Here is a 23189-nt window from a genome sequence, read left to right as displayed (position 1 = left end):
ACATGGTCTTTACACAGTTATTTGTGTACCTTAAACATATTTCCCTATTCTACAGGAATGCCAAGAGAGGTTATTCAAAAGTCTTACTAAAGYGAAGATATATCACAGCTACTGCTCCCTCTTACTACTTATTAACCTCCAGATTCCTAGAAACTGATTAACAATTTTGTTCCAATTCTCAACATATCAGAGTTAGACTAACTAGTCTGTAAGTCCCTGGATCTTTCTTTTCACAGGCAGGTACTGYGCTTGCCCTTTTCAGTCCTCCAGGACCTCTCTTGCTCTTCACAATTTCTAAAACATAATTGTAAATGGTTCAAAGGTTGCTTGGCTAGTTGCTGATGTACCCTAGAGCAAACTTCAACAGGCTCTGACTATTTGAATACACCTATCTTATCTGCTTTTTCGGATCTATTCTTTTCCTACTCTGCACTTTAGTCCTATCACCTTGTTTAAATTAATTTTAATTAATGTGAAGACACACTCAAGCAATATAATAACTACATGAAACCTATATTTTATCTTTAAGCTACAATGTTAACAAAAAACTCCAGACTATTCATCTAGCACAACTAGACATTAAAAAAAAAGTTCAGAGTAAAGTATATGTACATATTTAGTATATGTAGCTTATACTAAACTTCAACTGAGATCTCTAAAGGGAAAAYATTAAGAAATGTAATTAACTCCCTTTTTGCAAAGAAAGATTTGAAAARAAAATTGACTGCACTTGAAAAGAGACACCTTCAGTGGCTGAATTAGTCTGTTTTGGTTTAATATATAAAAWAATAATAATAAYAGAACACAGAGAAAGCTTCCATAGCAGATAAAATATTTGAAAATCAAATTCAAGATTTCCTGCAGCAGTCCCTTAGTTATCCAGCACTAATCATTGCTGGAGGTGAGACATCAAATTYGACTGACCACTGGTCCAACCTAGCACAGCAATTTACCTTTCATCAGCTGGAAACTACCATCCTTCTAGCTGAGACATGGTAGCTCATTAACGAAGCACAGCTAGTTTGCTTCTACGCAAAGCGGAACAGACAACCTTGGATCATCTGCTGTGATTCCTATTTTGTTTTTCAGTGAAACAAACTAGACACGGCTGTGTGCTCTGTTAGCAGATCTCAGCTGAACACAGTAACTTCCTAAACTGCTCCACTTCCATCCTCAAAGACACATCAGTCTCCGCTATGTGATCCCCTAGGCAGAAGATGCAATGCTAATGGAGATTCTGGCTGTCATTCTCAAAAGCAGTTAGTGATCTGAATGCCTCAGTCTTTAGTGTATCCAACCTGAAATACTTTAAAAGGTCCAATTTTCAGGAAATGATGAACGCTCAAAAATTGCTTGGTTTTTTTCCACTTTTAAATCCAGCATCTGTTTTACTTGAGGTTTCTATCTAGAAAATCTTTTTGTAAGTATGCTACCATACTACCAGTTAAAAATAATGAGAAAGTATCATATTTTCTATTGCTCTGTTGAGAATGCAACAAATCCGTATGTTCTTCAATTTATGCAAAATACAGCAGTCTACTCTTGAATATGGATATGCAAGTATTTTCTTCCAGAGTGATAAAGTGAAAACAGTCCCTTACAAAATATTATAATCTGCTTTCCCTGAAATCTGTTTCACTGGACATAACACAACTTGGTTTCCAACACTGTTTTCCGGAAAGAAAAAACACATGAAAAACGTCAATGTATTTTCCAATCCACATACATTTGAATTTGCTCCCAATGCAAGTATCACGATCAGTAATCCCTTTCACRCTGCTTGCCTCCATAGAAAAACTAATCATAATTAGTAGACTACTTGAAATTATCCTTGAACTAATAATGAATAGAAAGAAAGCACGAACAGAGAGGAAAAAAGTCAGACTAAATAAAAAACTGGTAATTTCCCATGTTGCTGCTCCTTATTTTGCTACTGGAGAAAATCAGAATCTATTTYAGTCAGAGGAGTTTGGTATCATGCAATTGTTCTATTTCAGTAGAACCAACTTATTAATTTCAGGCCTCTCTGGAAACCCCCAGTTTTGCCTGGGACTGCAACTCAATGCACACCCACGTGCTACGGAGCGCAGCACCCGGAGAACGCCCTGCGGCTGCCGGGGCTCGCGCGTGAGCTCTCTGCTGCTGTCCGCACTGCATCGCTACCCTGTAAACCCACCCAGCTCAGCTTCAAAACAAGTCTACCCAATACTGGATGGTTTCAACCAAGCCTCTGCTGCTACTAGGTAGAACAAAACCAAGTGACAGTTAAACGCATCCTCAAAGGAGATCTYAGTACCAAAACTTCTTATGCACATTAACTCATGCAGCATGTWTTTTTAATGAGTTCAGCACCCGTCTCGGGTTTAACACGCACACGTGGCGTGGCAGCTATTCAAACCCACTGCGCCAGAGCGCTCGCGAGCGCTGACTACGTGGGATGACACAAAGTTACACTGCCAGGTATGACGATTCTACCTTTATTGCACAACCTTTGGAAAGCTAAATTAAATGGGTGAAGTGACAACACAAAAGCCACCTACCAATATGCTGATTATATAATAGAAAAGGAAACGAAAGAGACCAGAGGGAACATTTGCAGAATGTTCAATTCTCCAAATATGGTTAAATATTGTCATATCTTCAGCTTCTGCTGATGCCGTTTTTCCTAAATACACTTTTGCAAGTATCTATCCATGTTACAACACACAGCTTCAAAGCAGAAATGAATTTTACTAGTCCAAACCTGCAGCTAGAACCCCCCGCCAATTTTCCTTTCCACACGTGTTCTCCAACATATTCTACATGAAACTAGCTAAATCGTCCAGTTTCGGCGATCGGTAAKTCATACCCTTTGGGTACCAATACATTAAAGTACTTCATTCATTTGTAAGACGAAAGGACTTGTCAAGGCTCTGTGTCAATTCTCATATTCTAAGTCCAAAAAGCCACATATAGCCATACATAAAGAACGCTGGGTTATGTCAGCTGAGGACTTTTGGAGGCTGTCATTCAACACATAGCTAGAAAAGCTGATGACCTTTGCTGGCTGTTATTTAATATATAGCTAGAAAATACTATTGACCAAATTAGAGTGATAAGCAATGGGTAACTGATTGTTTTGCATTAAGTACGTTCCAGCCAATTTGGCGTAACATGCAATCAAATCACTTTGAACTGCCAAAGTTTTGTGCCAGTGTGTTGTACAAATACATAACCTATAATACAGAAAAGCCTTTAAATGAGAACATGTTATCACRACATATTTTCCAAAATGCAAATAAGTTCAAAAATAAAAGGATTTAAAGAATTAGAAGATGACAGTGTTACCTGATGACAATTCTGTTATATTTTAAGTCAGAATGAAGAAAAATAACCATGTGTAGAAGTCTGTAAGTCTGTTTTCTACAGACTTATTTCAAAATGTCCAACTTCCAGTGGAAATGTTGCACATAAAAAAAAAAAGAAATCCCAAAAATTGCAATCACAAACATTTTTCCAGCAGTAACTACTTCACATGGAAGTATCATGTTTTATTTATTTTTTTATTATTATTTTTCAAGCAGTCTCCTCTTTACCAAGTTTAGTAACTTCAGGATTGTAGCATTCATATCAAAACTTCATGTATTTCTACACATCCCTGAAAGAGTGACTATACAACAATTTTAGTTTAAATGAATGTCAAAAAAATGCTTCAGAATGTAAAATGGTCTCCGAAGTCCTGAAAACTTAATCTGAATTCTGCTAATCTAGGTTACAGTTTATCTTCAGGGGTTCTCCTGTAAAATCATTCCTTGATGCTTTAGATTCAGCCTGACATGACTGAAAAGGCATCTTTATCTTTCTTCTCCCATTCATTTGGGCAGCAAAAGAAGATTTTTCTTCTGGGTTCCTCTGCCCCYCAATCACAACAGATGGACTTTATTAAGGAAATGGTTTTAAAAGAAAACCCTACAGTTAAATGATGACCTAGATTGCTGAGATTGCCCAATTTAGGCAGTTAAAAAAAGATTTACTTTAAAAGACGCTATTGCACGTCACTCAGAACACACTTCCAGGCGCATTTGTATGGGCCAGGTCTGTCATATTTTATTTACAGGAAACCTGAGTTTACACTAACAACGACAGAACGACTGTTCAGGTCAGCTGAAAACACACGTAACAAGAGGGAAGGAAAAAAAAAAAAAGCTAGGAAACGGAGAGACTTTTGACGATCTCTGCTTCGCTGAACAACAGCGAGACCAAACCTGCCAGCTCAGATGCAGCGTGACCCAGTCGCTGCCGCAGCTCGGTTTCGTTTTCCCACCCAGCGTCCTGCAGCTCGGCGGACAGCCCCCAAGCTCGGCCACGCTTCCCACGGCAATACCAAACCACGCGCAGCGAAAGTGCTAGCGACTAGACCCAGTTCCTGGTTTTAAAGAAATCTTATTTGTTTCTAACATCAGCATCTTAGCTAATGAGTTTTAGCTTCCCTTCTGCACTCCACAAATACTGGCCTGAGTAATGCATGGCCTAATTGACTGTTAAGGTCTCTGGCCAACTCTTTAATCTTATTTACTACACTTTGAGACAGCTCATGAGTCATTAGGACTTCATTCTTGGGGACACAGTGGCACATAATATACATTACTAAAGAGTATAAATATCATTCTATGTGTGTATTTTACAGATTGCGAAATTAGAAAGCTAGCATTAAATATCTCTGCAGTGTTATCATTTTAATAATGTTGCTTATTTTAATAGACAATAAAAATATTTAATTGTGAGAGTCTGCTGGTGTCTTCATAATTTGTAATGTTGCTGCAGCTTGAAAAAAATTGTAAGGCAGTGAAAGTCACACTTTACATACCAAATTGAAGGGAAAGAAAAGCTCAAGGGAGAGCTATCTTAAAACTTCCCTCCTTGAAGGCAGGGGCAAGGGAATTTCAAGCTGTTACTCATGAGAGTCGATTTTATGACATAAATGATAACTCAGTGTGCAAACATGTGTCACGAACTTTGCAATAGTTTTGAAAGGAATCAGCACCACTAATCAGGCACCGAAATCCAATTTCTAGGAGAATCTGGGAGCTCAAAGTTGACCATTTCAGCTGGCTTGGAAAGCCCTTTGAAAAATAAAGTTAAACAGTAATTATACATAAATGTGCTTGAGAAATTTTACACCTGTCTKGACACGAATCAGATCTTTGCATGGATGATGAAATTCTTGGCATTGCTTTAGGTAATTGGGCTGGCATTAGCTTAGGCWAAGTAAGAATTCAACAACCACAAGTCCAGACAGGTAGAATAAAGGAGCTAGTGACTCAAAAAAAGTATGACAGTTTATCTGTTGAAAGTCTAAACATGTTAACGACTTAACATAAACAGAGCTGCYGGTATTTTTAGAAAGGCATTTCAAGTCATAAGTAACAATGTTAAAAAAAAAAATAAAGGATATCAGTAACCGTAATCATATTTTCCAAAGGTTCTTCCAGCCCCTTGCAGATTGTTTGTACAAGAATCTTGGAACAAGAGACAAAAAAACAAACAAAAAACCCTACACAAATACAGGTAGCTGGGGTTGCGATTAGGACAATCACCAAGTTGCTGGCTATGTTGCTATGCTATTTTGACTGCTGGTTATGCTAAAAAACTCCTCCTGCAACCTTTATCGCACTGTGCCTCAGTTCCCAGTCCGTAAAATGCAGATRATAATATTTTCCTACCTCACAGGAACGTTCTCAGAATAAATCCATAAATGTCTGGGAGACACTGAGACACTACTGTGACAGAGGCCATAAAAACACCTAAGGGGGGAAAAAAAATAATAAGCATCATAAATGACCACAGCAACAAAGAAATTCACAGACAAAACAGTAAAGGTTAAAACTTTGCTTACTGACAAGAATTCTTCATCCTGGGGGGGGGGGGACCTCAATTTCTGTATCTGACAGAACTGAACTCCTCTGATTGACAGAAATCTCCTTCTACTTTTCAGCCTAACATTTATTCCTGACTGAGTTTTTATCCATTTGTTTTCATGCTAACATTGATCCTGCAGCTTAAATAGCTTTTCTCTTTCCCTAGTGTTTATTTCCCTGATGTATTTATAAAGATGAATTATACCACCTCCCTTCCAGTACTCATTGTACCGCCCCAACCAAGCTCTTTGTGTTTGCTCTCAGGTGGGATCTCCATTCCGAGGATGATCAATTTTCTTTCTTATCCCCACTGTGCTTTTCCCACACACACAGTCACATTCGTGACTCGCTGTCATCTTGTGACTACGTAAAATCAAAACGTGGTTCTCCAGCTTTTCCAGTTGGTGATCCCTTCCATCCTACCCAGCTTAGAACAAGGACTTCTCTTCCCAACTCCTCCTAAGCACATGAGCTCAAACGCTTTCAGCACCAAGATACGTCCTATTTCCATTACTGCAGGTCCTGAGTTTGTTTCACAAGGTATCTTGACCCTTCATAACACCGGTCATGCCTCTCACTGTCACCCTTCGAACGTCGTGCTCGATGATGCTTGCAGGTTGCAGAGAACGTGCGTAATCTCCCCCAGAACAGACCTACGTTCAGTGTTAGCTCAGCTAGGTAACAGACAGTTTGAGCTCGATTACATCGTTAAGCGTTTGCTAAAATGAGCCGAATGACTGTAGTCCTCAGAAGGATAAACGATTCAGAATTATGCAAATATGAAATGCGTTACTTAGTCTTTATCATTTACAAAATACTCCTTTTGTAAACATTTTCAGTACTTTTAAGAGTGTGACAGCACCCTGAAATCAGGGTGTTTGATGGTTGCGGTGTCGCGCGCTGACTCAGTGCTGAGACAAGAGGAATGCCAATTCACTCCCAATTGCATATACAGCTCAGACAACCTACCAGCTTGTTGCCACAAAAAGGAGCACATACACCTCCCATGCCCTTACGGGCCCCACGCCTATCCTCTTGTTCGTGCACACCTTTGAGGCTCTTCCCAATCCCTTCCCAAGCTGAGCTCACCCGACCAGCAAAAATTTGTTCGCCTATCTGAGGAGAGAAGGCAGCTCGTTTCCCCCAGCACAGTGAGTTGAACCAGCCTGCGAGTGGGYCGGACAAGTGCCAGAGCGGTCCAAGGGGAATGGCAAGCTCACTCCTTCCTCTGGCAGTGCGCCATCAGATCAAACTCAGCTGTATCATGAAACCTCAGCCTAGGGAACCAGAAAGCGATCACCTTTCCAAGGACTCAGACAAGTTTGAAGCTGTGCTTTAATAACCTTCACAAATAAATATATTCTGCAATTTTATGTTATGCAGCATTGACTTCAATGACTCTCTAGCAGTGCTTACTCTACTATATTTACTTCTGGCATACATTTGCATCGCTTGCTTGCAGTCRTTCAGAATGTGTTCCTGCTCTAACTCCTGAGGTCCTACCCTGTCAATACCCATTCAGAATGCAGCTATAAAAGTATTTCCCAACTTGGACTACGCTGTCCCTCTTGGTTTCTGCAAAAGCCCTCGCATGCTGAACATAGTAAATTTTTTGCCCCTGTATACAGGGCCCCAATTCTTACCGCAGCACCTCTCACTCAGTATCGGGTGSCCAATCCCCACCTTCAGTTGTCCCATATTGTCAGTCTCCATTCCTCAGTTCAGCATTTCAAAAAGGGGAGGGCAGGAGGGGGAAGAAGATGAAAAAAAAAAAGAAGAAGAAATGCCACCTGGAACTTTTAAATCACTCTCCGGGGCTCGAGGAAAGCCCTCTTTCAAGTATGCACACTTCTGCCTTGATACTTTCCTTTAGACGCTCTTTCTCCAGTCAGGTTCACCAAAAATCTGGCTACAGTTTGGGCTGCTGCATGACACTTCTACCTGCCCACCAGGCCATGTCTCCCCAGCTCCCATTTCTCCCCAGATGACCTGAAACCACCTAAAGCTTCATCTGAGTCAAAACAACTTGGGTTAGAAGGTTTTGCGGGCAGAAACAACATTTTGATTCTGTTCTACATAACACTTTGCCCATGGCCAAGATTCTTAAAGGCTGAATTAATAGAAAAAGATTGTACAAATCTGTTCTCCTTCTTCCCCTACTACTAACATGATGACCATTTCAATACTGGCTCTGCTTATTTCTTCATCAGCTAGTCTTTGTTGCAAGAATGGCAATCACATCTGAGTGGAATTCATCCAAAAGGCGCATTGTTAAATCCCAGGACACACTATCTACAGAGAAGGATACTTAAGCTACTTAAATTGCAACCCTTTATTAAATGCATAAAAATGCTTGAAATTTCTGTAAGTCAACAATTTATATTATTTTCCTCTCGTATAAATATCAGCCTCTGCTGCTAACTATGATATCGTTTTTTATGCATTTCTTTTGTATTTATTCTTTGGAAACTCCATGGAATTTTCTATAGTTCTAATACTTACAATTGYAACCTTCCATGGTTTACATGCACTTATTCTAATAAAGACTCCTTTTTTCAAACGCTTAAGTAGGTTCTGTATTTATGTAGTAGGGTCAGTTCAAGTCAACTATTCTCCACTACACCATAGTGGTCCTACTGCTGTAAAAGGGAGGGAAAATGCCATCAAAAAATCTTTTCTGTACTGGAAATACTAAGATAGAGACAAAAAGAGTAAAGATGTTTAAGGTGAATTTAGAAAACACACTCAGTCAAACCAAGCACTGTATAATACACAGTTTAAGACCAATAAAATCCCTTGCGAAACAGGAGCTGTTCAGGTGTAAGTGATCCCTTAAATTCTAAATTACTTTATGTTGGTCTGATGTACATAGAATCATAGAATCAGGTTGGAAGGGACCTCTGGAGATCATCTAGTCCAACCCCCCTGCTCAGCAGGGTCACCTAGAGCATGGTAGACAGGGTTGCATCCAGGCGGGCCTTAAAAATCTCCAGAGAAGGAGACTCCACCACCTCCCTGGGCAACCTGTGCCAGTGCTCCGTCACTCTCACAGTGAAGAAGTTCCCCCTCACATTCAGGCAGAACTTCCTGGACTTCAATTTCTGCCCATTGTCTCTTGGCCTGTCACACGGGACAACTGAAAAGCTTTTGTCCCCGTCCCCCTGACACCTCCCTTCAGGTACTTATACACATTGATGAGATTCCCCCCTCAGCCTTCTCTTCTCCAGGCCGAAGAGGCCCAGCTCTCCCAGCCATTCCTCATAGGGCAGACGCTCCAGCCCTCTGATCATCTTCGTAGCCCTACGCTGGACTCTCTCCAGTAGCTCCATGTCTCTCTTGGACTGAGAGCCCAGAACTGGACACAGTACTCGAGATGAGGTCTCACCGGGGCTGAGCAGAGGGGCAGGAGCACCTCCCTCGACCTGCTGGCAACACTCCTCCCAATGCACCCCAGGAGACCATTGGCCACAAGGGCACATTGCTGGCTCATGGTCAACTTATCCRCCAGCACTCCCAGGTCCTTCTCTGCAGAGCTGCTCTCCAGCAGGTCAGCCCCCAGCTTGTAGTGGTGCCAGGGGTTATTTTTCCCTAGGTGCAGGACCCTGCACTTGCCCTTGTTGAACCTCACGAGGTTCCTCTCTGCCCAACTCCCCAGCCTGTCCTGGTCTCTCTGAATGGCAGCACAGCCCTCAGGTGTGTCAGCCACTCCTCCCAGCTTGGTAGMACCAGCAAACTTGCTGAGGAGGCACTGCATCCCCTCATCCAGGTCATTGAAGTTGACCTGAAGGGGGACCCCACCAGCCACAGGTCTCCAACTAGACTCCATGCCACTGATGACGACCCTCTGAGCTCTGCCTTTCAGCCAGTTCTCAATCCACCTCACTGTCCACTCATCTAACCCACACTTCCTGAGCTTCTCTAGGAGGATGTCATGGGAGACAGTGTCAAAAGCCTTGTTGAAGTCAAGGTACACAACGTCCACTGCTCTCCCCTCACCTACCCGGCCAGTCATTCCATCATAGAAGGCTATGAGATTGGTAAAGCAGGATTTCCCCTTGGTGAATCCATGCTGGCTACTCCTGATCACCTTCTCCTCCATATGTCTGGAGATGACATCCAGAATGAGCTGTTCCATCATCTTTCCAGGATGACCGGCCTATAGTTGCCTGGGTCCTCCTTCTTGCCCTTTTTGAAGACTGGAGTGACATTGGCTTTCTTCCAGTCCTCAGGCACCTCTCCAGTTCTCCAGGACCTTTCAAAGGTGATGGAGAGTGGCCTGGCAACAGTCTTCCCTTCTCCAGACTTTCTCCCTCACRTCCAAGCTCCAGGATTCATGAGGGCTGCCCTTAGCAGTGAAGACTGAAGCAAAGAAGGCATTCAGGAATTCTGCCTTCTCTGTATCCCTTGTCACCAGGGCCTCTGCCCCATTCAGTAGCGGGCCCACATTTTCCCTAGTCCTCCYCTTGCTGCTAATGTATTTGAAGAAGCCCTTCCTATTGTCCTTCACATATATTTAAGATTCAGTTTTGAATGTCACAGCTAACTTTACAAAAACAGACGTTGTGYTTATATAGAGAGGGCATATAAACACTAGACTTCCGCTATTTAGGATTAAACATTAATATAAAAATGTATTCAGCGGTGACAAAAGTGGCAATGGCAGTTCACCGGAGATAAACTCTTACATGAAACATGCTACAGTCTCCATCATACCAATTTAGGTTGCTAGAGACCTAGAGTGACTAAAGAGATAGCACATCAATAGCATTTTAGTACATTAAATTACATCCTTCCCTTTTTAAGGCAAAAACCCAAAACACATACACAACCATCAAGATTAACTCAATGCCAGCAACAGCAGCAGACAGGCTCTCAAGAACTTCCACATTCTGCATGCCAAATGTAATATTGCAAATTTCTCTGCAATACTCTGGAACAAGGATTCAACACCCACGGCTGACCTCGGAAACCTCTAGACCCAGAAGCAGGAGCACCGCAGGCAGAGTTTTTGCCAGTTCCACAGCTTCTGCATATCAAGTACAGAAAAGAAGACAAAATATTTTCTGAAACTCTTCAAAGCTTCTTTCTTAATCTACGTGACAATATTTACTGAACTCAAAGCACCAGCAGCCACGAGCGTTTCACATTGCACTGAGGAACAGCAAGGAAGTCCTTGTTTCTTGGTAAGATCCCATGCTGTTTGACACAACATGAGGTACTATGAGAGGCCAAGAAAATCTGCAACTTATCACAGGAATATGGCAAATTGTGAAAAACTGGTATTGCAAGGTGAGCTGACCAGGCAAAGCTTTAGTAGAGCTCCATAAATACCCCAGTCCAACACTGACAGAGGTTAAAAACCTATTATCTTTCCCAAACAGCTGCATGAAGGTATGTTCAATAGGACACTCCGCCCCACCAAGCTACAAAGTAGATGCTGCTCTTTCAGTTCCACAAATACAAACCACAGGGAGCATTTTAAATGAAAGTGTTATGAAGATTACATTAGGCAAGTTTGATGTACTGTAAAAACACTTGCACACAGCATTAAGAGGGAGAACAACCTTTAACACCTGCTTTCTCTCCAAACATAGCATTATCTCTGTGCATGGCTTGGCTCTTAATGGGATGAAATCTCAAGCTAAATTATATGGCTTACTCTGCCAGCAAAGAATACTTAAAATGTTGGGACCTAGTGGCCCACTGATACCAAACTGTCGAGAATATTCCTCTAAAAATGCACACACTGCAAAGCTGCTCAGTTGGCTGGCTCCCGGCAGCACGGTTACACACAGCAGAGAAGGTTTTCACCTCGGTGTGAAATGTTGTGACATGAGAGGAGACCCAGCAGCTGGAAGAGGATGGTGTGATCCACGCAGTGCCAAAAATCATCATCATAAATATTCACATGCAGATTGATTTGTTTTCTTACCAATGGCACATTGTTATTCACAAATATTAATTAGTCTCTAAATACCACCTGTTACTCAGCCCTCCCCTCTGCTGCCTATTAAGATGCCACAAGGATCCCTCGCTTCAGAGGCTCGCAGCCGCTCCACACTGCTCCAAGATTTAATGATGTCTCAACTCCAAACTTCCACCGCTCGCTCGGCTACTGGGAGGAGAGGCAGGGAATAATTACTTCTGTGTGTCGCTCTGTACCGACCTCTCCGGAGGATAAAAAGAACAGCACTAATGGACTCTGAAGGGAGCTCAGCCCAGCCYGTCTCGGAAGGGAGGGAGGACAACTGCGCAGTTCAATCTTTGGAGTGGAGAACGGTTTTCAAGATCCAGACATCAAAGACCTCAGTGAGGCGAGAGTTCAAGCTCAAACACTCTCCTTCGCTGGAGGCAGGGAAGTTTCCAATGCGATCGCTTGCATTCCCAGCCATCGCTTGCATTCTAGACAGAGCTCAGGCACAAGGAACTGCACGTCACATCCCGCAGCGTAACAAACAGCAACATAACTAAATCGCAGTCTGTGACGAAGAAAGCTGCTACACACCTAAGCCATTTTCTTTAGACTTCTATACCATTTTCTCAAAGCATATCTTTGAAAATAAGAGATACAGGTGTAGGCAGACAGCTAATAAAAGGCACACTGGATTCTTCCCTCCTAACAGGAGCTGAGGAGATGCTCCCTCCTTTTCCTAACTGCCTGCATCACCCATCGCTTGAGAAAGCCAGAACGCACTAACGAAACGCCTGAGCTGGCAGCACGCTTGCAGCCGAACAAATGACACGCACGAATGCCCACGTAGTGACCTGGCTTCCCCACAAAACCTGGATRTAAGATCCCTCAAACTCTGAAACACACACATCCTGATCACTCTCAAGCAGAGAGGAGGAGGGAAGACGAGTTTTCCTCCGTAAATTCAACACACAACCCACAGCAGTGTTGCCCGGGGCTCGCACCTAGCCCCGCCGCGGGAGACGAAGCGGAAGCATCCTCCTGGCAGACACGAGCCGAAGCACTGAGGCACCAACTTCTGAGAACCAGCACTGGCCGCCTCCGTCACCTTCAGAAGTGGCACCGCGCACGTACAGCCACAGGCTGTTACCACACAACCGACAGATTTTGATACCAAGGTGCAGAGACACTTCCTAACACGATGCACAACCTATTCAGAACTTCTTCGAAAACAACAAATTTCTCTCACCAGGTAGATGGYCTGAATTTTCACTAGTACAAGCCAGTATTTTCAATGTTTTATGTATCATGCCATCAGCTCTACAAAACAGCTACAGCGCAGCGTAAGTAATAACTAACAGATTTAATGTGGTGAGGAGAGTGGGTTTTGCTGGAAAGTGACACCTATACACGACCCTGTCCTTGCTGAGTATGCCATCAGGGAGATGGAGCAGGGCGTGCTATGGGGGTTTTACTACTAAGAAAGAAAACTCTGCAAGAGTCTCTGTGGACAGTGATAATCCATAGGATTATCACAATTTTCTGCGAGTTTGGTGAGCCTCATATCCAAGTACCGAAAAATCACAAAACTCAAATGGGATTGCAGGAAGCAAACAATGTCTAAAGATCACTTTCCCAAGTCACTGACAAACATGGTGCTGAATTTCCTAGGGCCTTGAACGGCTAAAGCAGAAGTGCAGTTCTGCTAAAGCCGTATTTAGATCTACACAGATAGAAATTAGGAAGCAAATTCTTCTCAGTTAATAATATGGTGTGGCAAGAGATACTCGCTCAGTGTCTAGGGCTACCTTTAGCAGATACCTGGCTTGCAGAAATTGGAAATTGCTGAGACAATATTCTGCAAATCAGAGAGAAAATTCATTTAAGAGGAAGAAACACCTAATTTGCACACTTCCAACCTATACTAGTCTTAGCTATACAGATAGAGTTAGCGTAGAGGCCTCTTCTGCTTTAACACTAAATTGCAAACAAAGTCTGTCTGTTTTTCCAAATCATATATTCATTTATTCAAGAACTCTGTGGTTATCTAAAGAATGTCATGGCTTCTCCAAAGGATAAAAATGGAGCTGGACTGAAGGACAGAAAATTAAAAAAAAAAAAGAAAGAAAGAAAAAGAAAGAAAAGAAATATCTTATGATTTAAAGTGTCAGTTTAATCTCCACAGAAAAAGCAATTCTGAGTAACAAGAGAGCGCTCAACTCAGCAATCGTTTCAGAAAATTTGTCTCCAAAACAAAAGACAATAAAATGCATGATTCAAACAAAGGGCTAGTTAGGCCACGGAGAACCAAGTCACCACCGTACAGAAGAATTCCACATACTCCAGAGGCACCCTGAAGGGCTGCACTCAAAAATCCTAGGCATCTGGCTGAGACGAAACCTGCTTCCTGCCTGCTGCGGCAAGAGCACCTGCTAACMCAGACACTTGATTTGGGAGTTTCCAAGCTCTCTCTCTCAGCACCACTATGCGCTGAAGAAGTCGGAAAAGCTACGACACTGAGGCAGAAACATCATATCATTTCTTCTGACATCATTGGACAAGTATTAGCAAGGCCCTTTTACCATGCTGAGTCACACGACTATTTCCAGATCTGGAAGTTGACACTTCCTCCTTGGTTTAAGTGATTAAGACCCAGTATATCCCAGGATGCTGTACCAAGAGTGTCTGCATGCCGCTGTGCTGGTGGGCCCTTCTAACTGCAGGTGGCTCTGAGGCGAAAAGCAGGTGAGCAGTCAGCATCACGCGAAAGACTGCCAACACTCATGACTTTCTTAGCCAAAATGGAACCACTTTGGCAAATACATGTACTTGCTCAATCTTCTGTAGTGTTTTTTCTGAAAAAAGCATGTTCATAAATATCTGCTTACCTGATAGCCTTCTRCAAAAGATTACCAATTATTTTGTTGGTATGTTCTCAGCAGCAAGCAGAGAACATAGAAATACAAGTTCTGGGCACAAAGCAGAGACCTCTCAYCGTGAAACAAAACATTTCTTAGGACTCTCCAACTCTGAATGATCTCTCTTAGCTACAAAGCCCGGCATGACTAATTTTGATGAGTAAGTTGCAAAGCTGTCCACAAGAAGAAATGACAGCTCCACTGTCCCACCTGTATGGAATCTAGGGAAGTTATCCGTGTTTTGTTGTCTTGGTGGATCTATGAGTTTACCTGCAGGTAGAGCTGGAAACTGAAGATGCCCATTTAATTGTGTCCTTGTACTCAGCTGAGATATTCAGGAGTGATTCTGCCGTAGGGAACTGAAAGTTTGGCCAGGAATTTTACTTCTGATGCCCATAGGGTCTCAAATTGTGTTTTACCGTACTATCTTTACTGTAACAAGATAGTTCTTGCAGCATTTTATATATTGGTCAGAGAAAAGTAGCACTCCAGTTCGAAGAAAAGATTCTTACTCAGTCTACATTGCTTGAGGGAAAGGGACTAAGTCTTTTCAAACACATCCAACTACTCTGTTACCATTTTATTCAGGGACATCTCACCTCCACACCCAATACTGTTAAATGAACAAGAGTAATGACAAACCTGCATCACAGGGGTACAGCTAAGGACACCCAGTCCACAGTTCTTCCTGAGTATCAAAAGGCAGCAGCTTCATCGTTTTGCATACTAGATTAAAAGTTTTTCTGTACTTCAGCAGTACTGAAACAGGCTGATGGACCAATTATAGGCAAAAGCTTCATAAAACAAGATGTGGCTGAAGTTGCAGGCTGACCCTCATCATGCAGCTGATGCAATGTTAGCGTATGTGGTTGCTGCTCTTGTAATATCCCTACACGCTCAACACTAGGGCAMTGTTTTTGGTGGGGATGGCTGTACCCATGGCTAAAAGGAACGAGTCTGTGTCAAACTTCACAAGGTCAATCAGTCTTGACTTTGGGCAGTAAAGCACAGGTAGGTCATGCCTGTCTTTTCAATTTGCCTAGAAGTTTTCAGTATGTTATTGTATGCCTTAATACTTCTTCTTAAATGTTTTCTCAAAAGAGAGGACACACAACAATACAAGGTTCTAGCTTAGAACAGGACGAGCAGTGTCCCTGGAGCAGGCTCATTTTCACTAGGAAATCTCCCATTCCTCCATAGCACATCCTGCACAACTCTTTCCTTGTGATTATTTTAGCACTGTGATGAAGAAGGTAAAGCAGGAATCACCTTTCTGACATGGGTTGGAACGCAGAGCCTCCTCTCTTCCCCCAAAGAGTACTGACATTCTTGCTACAAGAGGGAGGCCAATTTCACTCTGTGCCAATTACAGACATCCTGGGAATCATCTTCCCTGCTACTGTGACAGCGATACAACTGCCTAGTCATTTCTCCCTCCCAACTGATTAACACATTCTTTTTATCCAAACTGTATAGAACAGTGGACATGATTACAGCTACCAAACAGTTATAAATTAAAAAAAAAAAGATAAAAAAGCTTTTCAACTTGAGTAGACTCTCCAAGAATTTAATGGAAGTTCAAGGAATAAATTGACAGGATAATAAGCATACTTATTATCCTGTGTTACTTAGTGAGTAATCAAAGAGATAAAGTTATATATATTTCAGGAATTAAGAACATCCAGTTATTAGGAAATAAGATCAGAATTCTTTTTAAGAAGAAACTAGTTACAATGCTGATGGTCAAGTCACCTGGAAGAGAGAGAAGGAGAGGGATATGTTTGTTTTGTCTAGGATAAGCTAGAAAGGAGCATTCTTTGAGCACACAGTGTTCCCCACTTCATCTTCTCCAAGATTTTAACTCCACATCAAGCAGACACTCTCATACAGAACAGCCTCTCAAGGAGTGTAGGCTTTGAAGTTTTTTCAGAAGACGATACTGGTACCTTGTCAATGCCAGCAGAGTGGAACTCTTCTAGCACAGAAGCACAGCAGGGGACTTGAGATAACCATACGTCCAAACACCTACGTGCTGGAACTCGCAGGAGTGCTACCAAGTATAATGTAAGGACCAGGATTGCTATTTGAGGACTAGTGGCTTCAAGACTCCTTTGGTCCTCCAATAGCTTACTCTAAAGGACAGGAAATTCTGACTGTAACAGAAAAAAGAACTTTTGTATTATGGGAAACAAACATTAAAGAATTAATGTCAAAATGTAAAATGGGTGGTTTGGGGTGTTTTTGTCCATCTTTTAAACCTGTTGGAACTCACTGCATCAGACTCTTGCCACAACAAGATGATCTTCAAGATGCTAGCATTAACATCTTGCTACAGCATAAATCCAACAAGAGCAGAAGAAAAATTTCAAAGAAACTATTACATCAAGTTCCCATCGGTGGTGCCTGAAATGTGTCCTCTTACTACACTGGAGGGTTGACATTACTCTGTCTCTCTATACAAGACGTTTGACACACAGCCTGAAGAACCATTAGGTTGCATTAACGCTGGAGAATTAGCAGCTCTCTCTTCCAAACTGGTAAACAATTGCTACCAGCAAAACCTCATCCTAARTATATCACACTTTGTTTACACTTAATCTACAATTTTATTTTTTTCTTGAAAAACTAAAACAACATTGAACTGTTTGAACCTAAAAGGTTTTCACTTTAGTAGCAGCAATGCTACAGTTATAGACAAGATTATTTCAGATTGGAATATCCAATGAATATTATACACTGATAAAAATATGCTTGTTAGATTTTATGTCTAAGTAAYAGAGAAACAGCATTGTTCTTTCCTATATCAGAATTACGAGCTATAATCCCCAATAAGTGATTTGCTGTGACGGAAACTATTAAACTAAGGAGCACTTCCAAAAAATTATTTAAAATAAACATGTTTTTGCTTATTTTCCTAAGCAAAATATAGAGCAYCTTGTCTCATTGCTGCATCTGCTTCTAATATATGTATGTGAATATAGAACAAAAAATTGAATATTGAAAATAACATAAATACATTGCATAACCACTTTGCTCTATAATTTCACATTTACACCATCACGTAGTGAAACATTTGCGTCTTCAAAAACCCACAGAAAATCAAATGTGAYATAATCAACTCATTATACCTAGATTTTCACCTTACTTATAAAGGCTAGGTCACCACTACATATTTAGAAGGAAATTAACRGTACTAAAGAGCAAATTAGGCACAATGACCGATTTTGGATACTTAGAGATCTTATTTCTTGTGCTTATACATTTGGCATTAAAGGAAACTCAGACGTACAAATGTATGTGTTTTGACATTATTTTGGGGGTATTCTTCTGAGAAGTGAAGTTCTATTTTTAACATACATATTTAAATAGCGCATCTTAAAGTATTTTCAGTCTTTATTAGGTTTATGTTTTTAAAGTATAATGGTATATTTTACATACATGCTCATTTTTAATGACTATCAAAAGCATTCAAATTAAATATACATTTGTATGCATAAAAACACATAAACACTACTTTGCTTCCCATRCTTTAGAGAGAGTTAAATGGCTAGGTTAAACATTCAAAAGTAAAGCACTGAACCAGCTCTAAAGTAGTGATGAACCTTTTAGCTGATACAGAAATGGCTTTTTCCTAATTTCAGTTTATTCACTTAACTCAATTCAATAACTTGATTTGCTCAAAATAAGATATTGATTAAGAAATAACAGCATGAAGATTTGTTTTCATTTTTCTATCTAGGAATAAACATTAAGTTCAGGAAGATGAGATCTACTATTTACAAATAACTGAAGAGCCACAACATTGTTCTGTCACTATCCAGAATTAATAAATTATCTCTTCTAAGCAAAAATACCTCRAAATCAATACCTTTTCTATTTTAAAAGCAAAATGCTGCAATAAACTTGCTTTTTATTTATATATCTAGTTCATTTAAGATAAATGTTGTTAACATTTAATGTTTTCATGCATTCTAACTGAGCTTCACTTTTGAGTCGCAAGAATTTTACATCAATATAAATTCAGCACTGAGTACAAATTAAATGAATATTTGACTACCAAAAATATGAACATCAAGTATCTGAATGCTTGTTTAGAGTATTTTAGCAATTATAACACATGCTCATAACATTGACAAAAGGTGTTAACTTACTGCAAAAGCTGTACTTAGCGGCAAATCAAGGCATTCTAGTAATTACCAAACTACTAATAATTAACCTCTCCTTTGAGAAAAGTAATAACATGAGATCAAAGTAACTGATTTACATCAAAGTTTCTGCTTGATTTATATCATTATTTAAATCACGTCTCAGAGAAGGAGATATTTATTACAAAGTAGAAAAAAAGTTTAACACTAATTCTGACAATGGTCTTTACTGTCAGCAAGGAGCTAGGCGAGCTCCTTGTCTAAAACCTACTATAAATTTGGCAGAAAATTCCCAAAGGCCCCTTAGCCATCCTATCAATTTCAGGAATGATAGTCTTTAATTTCAGAATATTAGGATGTGATTTAAAAAAATGGAGATTTAAGGAGCATATATTAAAACCTTAACCGACACATGGTACTGCTACCATGTTACTATGGGTTGCAATTGTCATACCACATTCAAAGTATTTCAGTAGTAAAATACAACTTACAGCTGATCCATTATTAATGGGTAGAAAGGGGGTGAGAAGATGCTCTTTTATATTTCAATAAGTAACTGTTCCTCTTCCTCTTACACATTGGATTCATTCCTCAACTGATCGCAACAGGTGACTTTATCCACATGTGATTGTTTAGAAAGGAAACTACTGGAAATTCCTGAAGCTCTACAACCACGTTTTGGAAAATGCTTTTGTATAGTTTAATACAAACTGTATTTTGTATTGTAGTGAGCAGGAATGAGGTATTTTTACAATTACTTGGGAGCTGAAAAGGCTCAGAAATGTAGACTCATTGCAGCGCATCCCTAACCATGCCAAGGATCAAGCTCCTGCTGGTGAACAAGTACCTCCTACCCCTCAGCGCACCAACGACTAACATCTAAACAGCGCTCAGAGCGAGCAGTGGAATTAGCAAAGCATCCCATAGCTCTGACACAATCTTCTACTCACAAGGGGAGCAGGAAGGGAGGATAACCTCTTATCTCAGACATGGTATTTTTCCTTTATTATTAGAATTAAAGAATTATGAGAAACGCACAAAGTTAACACAGACAAATGTGTTTTTTTTTTTTTTTTTTTGCTAGTATTTTAATTAAACCCTTTGTCATGTCTGCTGAGCAAGTTCAAAGTGTTGCAATGCAATAGGAGTGGGAACACAGAAGTCTTGTTACGCTTGGGGAAAAATGTTTTCAACTTTTACTGAATCAACGACTGTAATTACTATAAGAATAAATCAAATTTATAGCAGGCAAACACAAGGCATAATGATTTTTGTGCAGCCATAAATGAGCTTATTTTTGTTGCAATGTGATAAAGTTTAACATTTTCTGCATGTCAGACTGACTATTCTGATAATATTCTTTACATTTCCTCCTTATTAATGAGATGAAAAATTTACTATTAAGATATGCACATCATCATTGTTAGTGCACAAGCTTCAACAAAACCTTAAAGCACTTCTTTCTAACCACATTCACACAATAAACACATACACCAAACTCCTGCTTCAGTGTTAGGCAATACTCTGCTCTTGCAAAATATGAAGAGGTGAAATTCAACAAACTAGCAATTCATTTTTTTCCCCAAAAATTCTGCTCAGAATGCTGCAACACCGAAGACAAAAACAGTTTTAATCATTTCCAAAGATTTTTCAATTAGCTTAATGTGAGACAACACGCATCTCTCATCAAGCCAAAGACCATATCTGCTATTTTAAAGCACATTCACTTCTCCACTCTCCCAACCAACCTCTTGCGAAGAGCAATCTCCGATTGCTAAGCTATTTTTCATTTGCCTACCTCTATTCATAGAGAACGAAGCACGTAAACTGGCAGATTTCAAGGACTATTAAATAACCTGAATAGCTTACATGCATAACACCAATTACGGTTCTGCAAAACCTGCAAGCAACGCTACTGAAACACGTGACCGCTTTCCCACGCGGTGGCAGTGCACAGCGCCAAACACTTAAAGCCCTCACCGGCGTCGCACTGTGCRAGCGCGCCGTAAACACCAGCCATCCGCTCCTTGGCCGAACGTCAGGTCTGGAACGCAAACGCGGACGTGCACGCACGCGCATACGCGTTTGAGTACGCAGGCATAGGCAAGGCCTCCCATAATCAAATAAACCTGACAGCTCCTACCCGAAGAGGCATTTTTATGAGATAACATAGTTCAAGTCAGCAGAACAGTTTGGAGGAAGTTATTCAAGAATTTTCTGTTTATGGATTTTGGTTTCTCCTTGACTTGGTCTGGAAAATTACCACGGAAACATAGAGCAGAAAATACTTCAGGTAGCCTGTCACCTCCGGTGCCGAGCGAGACAGCTGAGCAATGACACTGGAGCGGGAAGGATGGCTCGGGAAATGCTTCTGCAAGATCGCTGCAGAAAGACCTTTATCAGATAGCGCCTATAAATTTATTTTCCGCAAAGGAACCTTCTGGCATAATGTGCACAGAAAGGACATAAAAAGCAATCTATCTGCCAGTGAATCTAAAAAGTGAATATGAAGGCAGGAGAGGCAACATATTTTGTTGAAATATGTAGATACACCACTTAGATCTCAATGCATGCCACTACCTGTCACCAAAGGGTGAAATGTTCTGATCTCTGCTGACAACCTTTCTGCTGAGAATATTTCCAATATTTCATTTATAAAGTTTGCAAAACACCCATCGTTCTCCCCAGAACTCAGAGGTTATGTTTGAGAGGCCTCTGCGTGCAAGGCTACAGCAAAGGAACTACTGAAGGGGCTTCAGAGCTCCTCAGCCTCTCAGCACTGCTCAGCATCGTTTTAGCGACACTTGCCGAACTACATCCAGAAGACAACTGATGGCTGTGCAGACTAAACTCACTTGTCTAATGAAGAAAGGAAAAGGAAATAAAAAACACACACACACMCCCCCTTCAACAAGGACGACCACTGCCCCTTGCTATCACTAGCAGGTTAAGGGACCAGCATCACCCTCACTATGGCCAAAACACAAGAAGAACGTGACTTGGCAGCAGGGATACAAAGCTTTCACTTACGGATTAAGCAATCAAATCATCTAGAAACGAGTTTACAGATTTGCTCTTTCATTTTTTCTTGCTTTTGTTTGTTAATTTGCATAACCTGCAATATTAAAAGCCATGCAGAACAGCAATCACATCTTTTATGAACAGTTTAAAAAAAAACAGTAACAAATAACCATCCAACTAATCTAATAAAGCTACTAAATGAAAATAATATTCCACTGAAAAAGCACAGATAACTTCAGCTCAAGTTAGAGATACACATGCAGAAAAAGAATAGGACCTCTATATGTGATACAACTCAATTTCAGTGAGCCAATATTAAATTATAATTAGTTTAATATTTTAAAATACAAATATGAAGATTAGGCAATGTAGAAAAAGGGCAGATCATCTAAAAGGGAAGGGATCTAAAGATACACTTAAATATTTAAGCCTGTTTTTGTCCTGAATTTTAATCATTTTAAACTAAATCTTTATCATTCTATTAACATAAAGTTTATGTATTTTGTATAATACGCTTGCGCATTGCAATTTTTTTTAATTGTTTAACCTTCATATTTCTGTTTTTAAATATGCAGCAACTACTCAAGCCTCTGGGTATATTTATATTAATTAAATACAGTGAAACAAAATGAAAAGCCTTTGCGCTGTTTTAAAGACCACTTAGACTTCTCTGTCAATGTGCTGTAACAGACCCGTAGGACACGTCCCTGAAGTATCCAAGTCAAAGACAATAGCCGCGTCAACAGCAATTTGCCCTCGTTGTGAAGGCAAACATTTAACAAAAAATGGTAATTTAATATTTGTATTGTGCTTGCCCCAAAGACCTCTGGTCAGAGCTAAYATTCAACGTACCAAGCCGCACTTCCACCTTCCGCCCACACAAGCGCAGCTCCTGCCTCCCCACGCGCGCGGTCGCCCGCTCTGGACGGACGGACRCGCCAGCACCGGCCCGGGACCCGGCCCCGACGCAGCTGGCGGCAGCGCGCGGGGGAGAGGAGAGAGGAGGAGAGGAGAGGGCCGGCACCGCGATAACCCCCGCTACGCCCCCCACCTCCAGCCTGCGCTCAAGCCTCAAGCAAGACCCCTTCCCCAGYGCGACCACTCTTAACTGTATTTTCCCACCCTAACTTCAATCAGTTAATAACCCGTAAGAGCGCATCCTCTTTCATTCCATGGAAGGTGAACGTTAGGACTCTTCTGCAAGAGACACCACCAAAACCCTTAGGGAAACCTGCCAACCACCTCAAGCTGACCTGCGTGCTTGCTGGCTCCCACAACACGGAGCTTGAACAAATTT

At 41.0% G+C, this 23189-nt stretch overlaps 1 protein-coding gene across 5 annotated transcripts in view; it reads right to left on the bottom strand.

Annotated features, from left to right (window-relative positions):
• Positions 1 to 23189, bottom strand: part of PTPRF (protein tyrosine phosphatase receptor type F) — a 381001-nt gene that overhangs the window by 286961 nt on the left and 70851 nt on the right. For 3 of the 5 annotated variants that reach the window (XM_085298207.1, XM_085298211.1, XM_085298210.1), the window contains exon 2: positions 5703 to 5783. The exons of the other annotated variants lie outside the window; for them this stretch is intronic. The gene's annotated coding sequence lies outside the window, so the exon portion shown is untranslated. The remainder of the gene's footprint in view (positions 1 to 5702; positions 5784 to 23189) is intronic. 5 annotated transcript variants of the gene reach the window in all.

The sequence above is a fragment of the Rhea americana genome, unplaced genomic scaffold, assembly GCF_003343005.1.
Source record: "Rhea americana isolate MKP2758 unplaced genomic scaffold, rheAme1 scaffold_136, whole genome shotgun sequence".
Classification (NCBI taxonomy): domain Eukaryota; kingdom Metazoa; phylum Chordata; class Aves; order Rheiformes; family Rheidae; genus Rhea; species Rhea americana.
The sequence above is the reverse complement of the archived record's forward strand: the minus strand, read 5'-3'. Positions and strand labels throughout refer to the sequence as shown.